This window comes from Chiloscyllium punctatum, chromosome 5 (genome assembly GCF_047496795.1).
Source record: "Chiloscyllium punctatum isolate Juve2018m chromosome 5, sChiPun1.3, whole genome shotgun sequence".
NCBI classification, from domain to species: Eukaryota; Metazoa; Chordata; class Chondrichthyes; order Orectolobiformes; family Hemiscylliidae; genus Chiloscyllium; species Chiloscyllium punctatum.
Genome location: NC_092743.1, coordinates 96,101,115 through 96,108,078, shown reverse-complemented (window position 1 = coordinate 96,108,078; position 6,964 = coordinate 96,101,115).

Below are 6,964 nucleotides of genomic sequence, written 5' to 3'. Positions count from 1 at the left end.
AGCCTCTTCTGGAATATTGCACCCAGTTCTGGTCACTCTGTTACAGGAAGGATATTGTCAGGCTGGAGAGGGTTCAGAAAAGATCTACCAGGATGTTGATGGGAATGGAAGGTTTGAATCATAAGGAGAGGCTGAGTAGGCTAGGACTTTTTTAACTGGAGCGTAAGAGGTTTTTAAAGGTATGAGGGGTATGGATGAGGTGAATGGAAAATGTCTTTTTCCTGTGTTGAGGGATTTCAAGGCTCAGAGACATATTTTTAAGATGAGAGGACAAAGATTTAAAAGGACATGAGGGGTAACGTTTTTACAAGGAGAGTGCTTTGCATGTAGAATGAACTTTCAGATGAAATGGTGGATGTAGATACGGGTACAACATTTAAAAGACATTTGGATCAGTGCATGAATAAGAAAGGTTTAGAGGGATATGGCCAAGCGCAGGCAGGTGGGACTAGTTTCATTTGGGATTATGGTTGGCATGGATTGTTTGGACTGAAGAGTTAGTTTTGGTATTGTATGACTCTATGACTGTAGTGTTGTTTCACATGTCTGCTACTCTGGACCTTCTAGGCAATAGGTTTTTCAGCTTTGGAAGATATCACGAAAGATGCCTTGCTGAATTTCTGCATTCTATCTAGCAGGTAATAATCCACACTGATGCATTATGCATCAGTGGTGGAGGGAGTAAATGCTTAGTGTAGATAGGGTGCCAATCACACAAATTGCTTGTTCCTGGATGAGTTTCCTGAGTAATTTTTGAGGTCGCATTCATCCAGTAAAATTCCATAGAATATGTGGTAAGATAATCAGTCATTGTTTAGAATCATAGAATTATAGATTGATTACAGCTCAGAAGGAGGTCTTTCAGATCCCTGTGTTTGTGCCTGCACTCAGCAAGAACTCAGCAAGGTGTCACTGTGCCAGTTGCCCTTCATTTCTTTTTTATCGGGTGCCTTTCCAATTCCCTTTCAAATGCCCCATGACACTCATGTCATAAAGGTGTAGTCAATAATGACAATTATGGATTAAAATGTTTGAATGTGACCTATGCAGATACCATTTATTGCTGACAAAATACACATTTTATTGAAGCTTTTCAACTTGCACTCATCAGGACAATTCATAAGACATTTAATGTAAATGGAAAATAATATTTATACTGTATAATAGATTTTCTGGCAAGTGGACTCTGATTGATAGAGACATCACATTGAATGCACAAGTTGGATGCTGACTGACAGTTCACCACTAAGCTTTATTTACATTTCAAACCAGGCTGCTTGACTCTGTTTAGTTAAGGTACTGCCCGGAATTCAAATCAAAAAGTGATATAAATTTGTGCACTTAAAATTTAAAATCAAAAGTGTGGCGTTGAAAAAGCACAGCAGTTCAGGCAGCATCCAAGGAGCAGGAGAGGCTTATGCCCAAAACATCGACTCTCCTGCTCCTCAGATGCTGCCTGACCTGCTGTGCTTTTCCAGCGCCACAATTTTCGACTCTGACTCTCTAGCATCTGAAGTCCCCACATTCTCCTAATCACTTTAAATTTAAATCAAGCTTAGCGGTTATCTATAGGTCACCATGTAAATGGCACTTTTTCCATGGCAATGCATCTACCTATCAGAGCCCACTTGCTAATCAACCAGCATTGCCCCATCAAACAGAATAAATGTTTTTCCTTTGCATTGGTATTCTTAACAGTGTCTTTTGTTTCAGCAGTATTCAAGTCCTCTATGACAAAATGACAATACTGCTTTTCTCAAATGTAATTACTTCTCAGACACTTTTATGTCATACTTCTGTGCATTTAACTTTATTAATAAGTGTTGCACCATTGTAATTTGTTTTTCTTTTTTTGTATTCAAAATCAGCCCTGTAAACACTCTTGTCTAAGAGTTATAGGTTAAAATCTTATTCCAGGTCTTGAGAACAAATGTCAGAGCTGATACTCCAGTGCCAGTTTGGGGTAGTACAATATTTGTAATACTGTATTTCAAATGGAACCTGAAACTGCAAACCCCAACTGCCCAATTAATTATAACATAGGCCATTGCACCAAGAACAGGAAAACAGCCTGTGCCCCACAACCTGAGCTGCCTCCGGAATTTTAATTTTGTCCCTTTCAAAGATATAAAAAGGAGGGCCCTGTATAGACTGCTGCTGCACACCGTCCACCTCTTCTCCCTCATCCACCGTCCGGACACACCTTGGCGTGCCCATTTGCCACCAGGCGGTGGGGATCCCAAGTGGAGGGCTCTCTATGTGGGAGTCCTGCCCCTTTCTCTCGGGGATCTGGGGTGGAGGGTGCTGCACGCAGCAGTCCCCTGCAACCGCAGATTGCGGTGGTTCACGGACTCCCAGCCCAACTGCTTGTTCTGTGGCGCTGTGGAGTCCGTGGACCATGTATATATTGGGTGTGGGCATTTGCACTCCCTTTTTGATTTTCTCAAAAACCTTCTCCTCTGCTTTTGGTTGCACTTCAGTCTCACGCTCTTGATCTTCGGGCACCCAGTACGGAGGAGGGAGGGCAGGTCTGAAGACCTCCTCATGGGTCTGCTCCTGGGCCTGGCCAAACTGGCCATCAACAGGTCCAGGCAACGGGCCGTGGAGGGGGTCATTAGGGCCAACTGCCTGCCCCTCTTCCGCGGTTACGTTAGGGCCCGGATGTCTCTGGAGAAGGAGCATGCGGTCTCCATCGACACCCTGGAGTTGTTCAGGGAGAGGTGGCCGCCACAGGAAGTGGAGTGCATTATTTCCCCCTCCAACTCTATTTTGATTTAATCCCTGCCCTCCCCTTCACTATTTGATCACACAGCATTACCCTTTGATGAGAAGGGCACTGCTTGTCACTGGCCTCTCGAGTGTTTCCTTTCTTCCTGGTGGTGGAAATTGAATAAAGATTCGTACACCTTGTGTCTCTCACTGTGTCTCACACCTGCACACACACAACATGGGAGCTGGGGAAAAAATAAGCACTACCGCAGTTAGGCGGTAGTGTGGGTTTAAGGAAAGAAAAAAACCCAGGAAAACAGTTATCCCATGTGTCCTGGTCTATATACCTTCGTCAATCAACATCACAAAAGCAGTGTCTGATCATTATCAAGGGATGCTGTTAGTGGGAGCTTACCGTTTGTAAATTGACAAGTTCTGCTTCATGCACTAAACCTGTGACTACACTTCACAGGTTCCTAACTGGCTGTAAAGCACTGCTAAAGTGCTCAGGGAGTCTTGAAATAAGCGCAAAACATTCTGGAGGTTTTGCTTAATGGTAGCATCATGAAGCATGTATAGGTTTCTCATATTAATGGCGAGATAGGGAGTGGGAGAGATCCAACATCAGGAATGATTGAGTTCCCTTTACAACAGGCCTGAACAGCGTGATTCTGGATTAGTGGTGCTGGAAGACCACAGCAGTTCAGGCAGCATCTGAGGAGGAGTAAAATCGACGTTTCGGGCAAAAGCCCTTCATCAGGAATAAAGGCAGAGAGACTGAAGGGTAGAGATATAAGTCAGAGGAGGGTGGGGGTGGGAAGAAAGTAGCATAGAGTACAATAGATGAGTGGGGGAGGGGATGAAGGTGATAGGTCAAGGAGGAGGGTGGAGTGGATAGGTGGAAAAGAAGATAGGCAGGTCGGACAAGTCATTGGGCCACAGGGCGGTGTGGTTGATTGGTGTGGGCGTCCCGGAGATGTTGCCTAAAGCGCTCTGCTAGGAGGCGTCCAGTCTCCCCAATGTACAGGAGACCGCATCGGGAGCAACGGATACTATAAATGATATTGGTGGATGTGCAGGTGAAACTTTGATGGATGTGGAAGGCTCCTTAAGGGCCTTGGATAGAGGTGAGTGAGGAGGTGTGGGCATAGGTTTTGCAATTCCTGTGGTGGCAGGGGAAGGTGCTAGGATGGGAGGGTGGGTTGAAGGGGGGGGCGTGGACCTGACCAGGTAGAGATGGAGGGAACGGTCTTTGCGGAAGGCGGAAAGGGATGGGGAGGGAAATATATCCCTGGTGGTGGGGTCTGTTTGGAGATGGCGGAAATGTCGGCAGATGATTTGGTTTATACGAAGGTTGGTAGGGTGGAAGGTGAGCACCAAGGGCGTTCTGTCCTTGTTACGGTTGGAGGGGTGGGGTCTGAGGGCGAAGGTGCGGGATGTGGACGAGATGCGTTGGAGGGCATCTTTAACCACGTGGGAAGGAAAATTGCGGTCTCTAAAGAAGGAGGCCATCTGGTGTGTTCTGTGGTGGAACTGGTCCTCCTGGCTGCAGATACGGCAGGGGCAGAGGAATTGGGAATACGGGATGGCATTTTTGCAGGAGGTAGGGTGGGAAGAGGTGTAATCCAGGTAGCTATGGGAGTCAGTGGGTTTGTAAAAAATGTCGGTATCAAGTAGGTCGTCATTAATGAAGATGGAGAGGTCCAGGAAGGGGAGGGAGGTGTCAGAGATGGTCCAGGTAAATTTAAGGTCAGGGTGGTATGCGTTGGTGAAGTTGATGAATTGCACAACCTCCTCACGGGAGCACGAGGTGGCGCCAATGCAGTCATCAATGTAGCGGAGGAAGAGGTGGGGAGTGGTGCCGGTGTAATTGCGGAAGATCAACTGTTCTACTTAGCCAACAAAGAGACAGGCATAGCTGGAGCCCATACGTGTGCCCATGGCTACCCCTTTGGTCTGGAGGAAGTGGGAGGATTCGAAGGGGAAATTGTTAAGGGTGAGGACCAGTTCAGCCAAACGAATGAGAGTGTCAGTGAAAGGTACTGTTGGGGACGACAGGAGAGGAAGAAACGGAGGGCTTGGAGGCCCTGGTCATGGCGAATGGAGGTGTAGAGGGATTGGATATCCATGGTGAAGATGAGGCGTTGGGGGCCGGGGAAACGGAAGTCTTGGAGGAGGTGGAGGGCGTGGGTGGTGTCTCGAACGTATGTGGGGAGTTCCTAGACTAGGGGGAATGGGACAGTGTCGAGGTAGGTAGAAATGAGGTCAGTGAGGCAGGAGCATGCTGAGACAATGGGTCGGCCAGGGTGGTCAGGCTTGTGAGTCTTGGGAAGGAGTTAGAATCGGGCAGTGCGGGATTCCCGGACTATGAGGTTGGAAGCTGTGGGTGGGAGATCTCCTGAGGTGATGAGGTTCTGTAAGGTCTGGGAGATGATGGTTTGGTAATAGTGGGTGGTGTCATGGTCGAGGGGGCGGTAGGAAGAGGTGTCCTCGAGTTGGCGTTTGGCTTCAGAGGTGTAGAGGTCAGTGTGCCAGACTACCACTGCGCCCCCTTTACTTGCTGTCTTGATGGTGAGGTCGGGATTGGAGCAGAAGGATTGGAGGGCAGCGCGCTGTGAGGGTGAGAGGTTGGAGTGGGGGAGGGGTAATAGACAGGTTGAGGCGGTTAATGTCCCGCGGCAGTTGGAAATGAAGAGGTCGAGGGTGGGTAATAGGCCCCAGCTATGCCTGTCTCTTTGTTGGCTATGTAGAACAGTCGATTTTCCGTAATTACACCGGCACCACTCCCCACCTCTTCCTCCGCTACATTGATGACTGCATTGGCGCCACCTCATGCTCTCGTGAGGAGGTTGAGCAATTCATCAACTTCACCAACACATTCCACCCTGACCTTAAATTTCCTGGACCATCTCTGACACCTCCCTCCCCTTCCTGGACCTCTCCCTCTCCATTAATGACGATCTACTTGATACCGACATTTTTTCCAAACCCACCGACTCCCACAGCTACCTGGAATACACCTCTTCACACCCTACCTCCTGCAAAAATGCCATCCCGTATTCCCAATTCCTCCACCTCCACTGTATCTGCTCCCAGGAGGACCAGTTCCACCACAGAACACAGCAGATGGTCTCCTTCTTTAGAGACTGCAATTTCCCTTCCCATGTGGTTAAAGATGCCCTCCAACACATTTCATCCACATCCCGCACCTTCGTCCTCAGACCCCACCCCTCCAACCGTAACAAGGACAGAACACCCCTGGTGCTCACCTTCCACCCTACCAACCTTCACATAAACCAAATCATTTGCTGGCATTTCCGCCACCTCCAAACAGACCCCACCACTAGGGATATATTTCCCTCCCCACCCCTTTCCACTTTCCGCAAAGACCGTTCCCTTTCTGTGACTACCTGGTCAGGTCCACGTCCCCCTTCAACCCACCCTCCCTTCCTGGTACCTTCCCCTGCCACCGCAAGAATTGCAAAACCTGCACCCACACCTCCTCCCTCACCTCCATCCAAGGCCCTAAAGGAGCCTTCCACATCCATCAAAGTTTTACCTGCTCATCCACCACTATCATTTATTGTATCCGTTGCTCCCAATGCGGTCTCCTCTACATTGGGGAGACTGGACACCTCTTAGCAGAGCACTTTAGGCAACATCTCTGGGACACCCACACCAATCAACCACACCGCCCTGTGGCCCAACATTTCAACTCTCCCTCGCACTCTGCCGAGGACATGGAGGTCCTGGGCCTCCTTCACCGCCGCTCCCTCACCCCCAGACGCCTGGAAGAAGAACGCCTCACCTTCCACCTCGGAACACTTCAACCCCAGGGCATCAATGTGGACTTCAACAGTTTCCTCATTTCCCCTTCCCCCACCTCAAGAAGAAGGGCTGATGCCTGAAACGTCGATTCGCCTGTTCCTTGGATGCTGCCTGACCTGCTGTGCTTTTCCAGCAACACATTTTCAGCCCTTCCCCCACCTCACCCCAGTTCCAAACTTCCAGCTCAGCACTGTCCCCATGACTTGTTCGACCTGCCTATCTCCTTTTCCACCTATCCACTCCACCCTCCCCTCCTTGACCTATCACCTTCATCCCTTCCCCCACTCACCCATTGTACTCTATGCTACTTTCTCCCCACCCCCACCCTCCTCTAGCTTATCTCTCCACCCTTCAGGCTCTCTGCCTGTATTCCTAATGAAGGGTTTTTTCCCGAAACGTCGATTTTACTGCTCCTCAGATGTTGCCT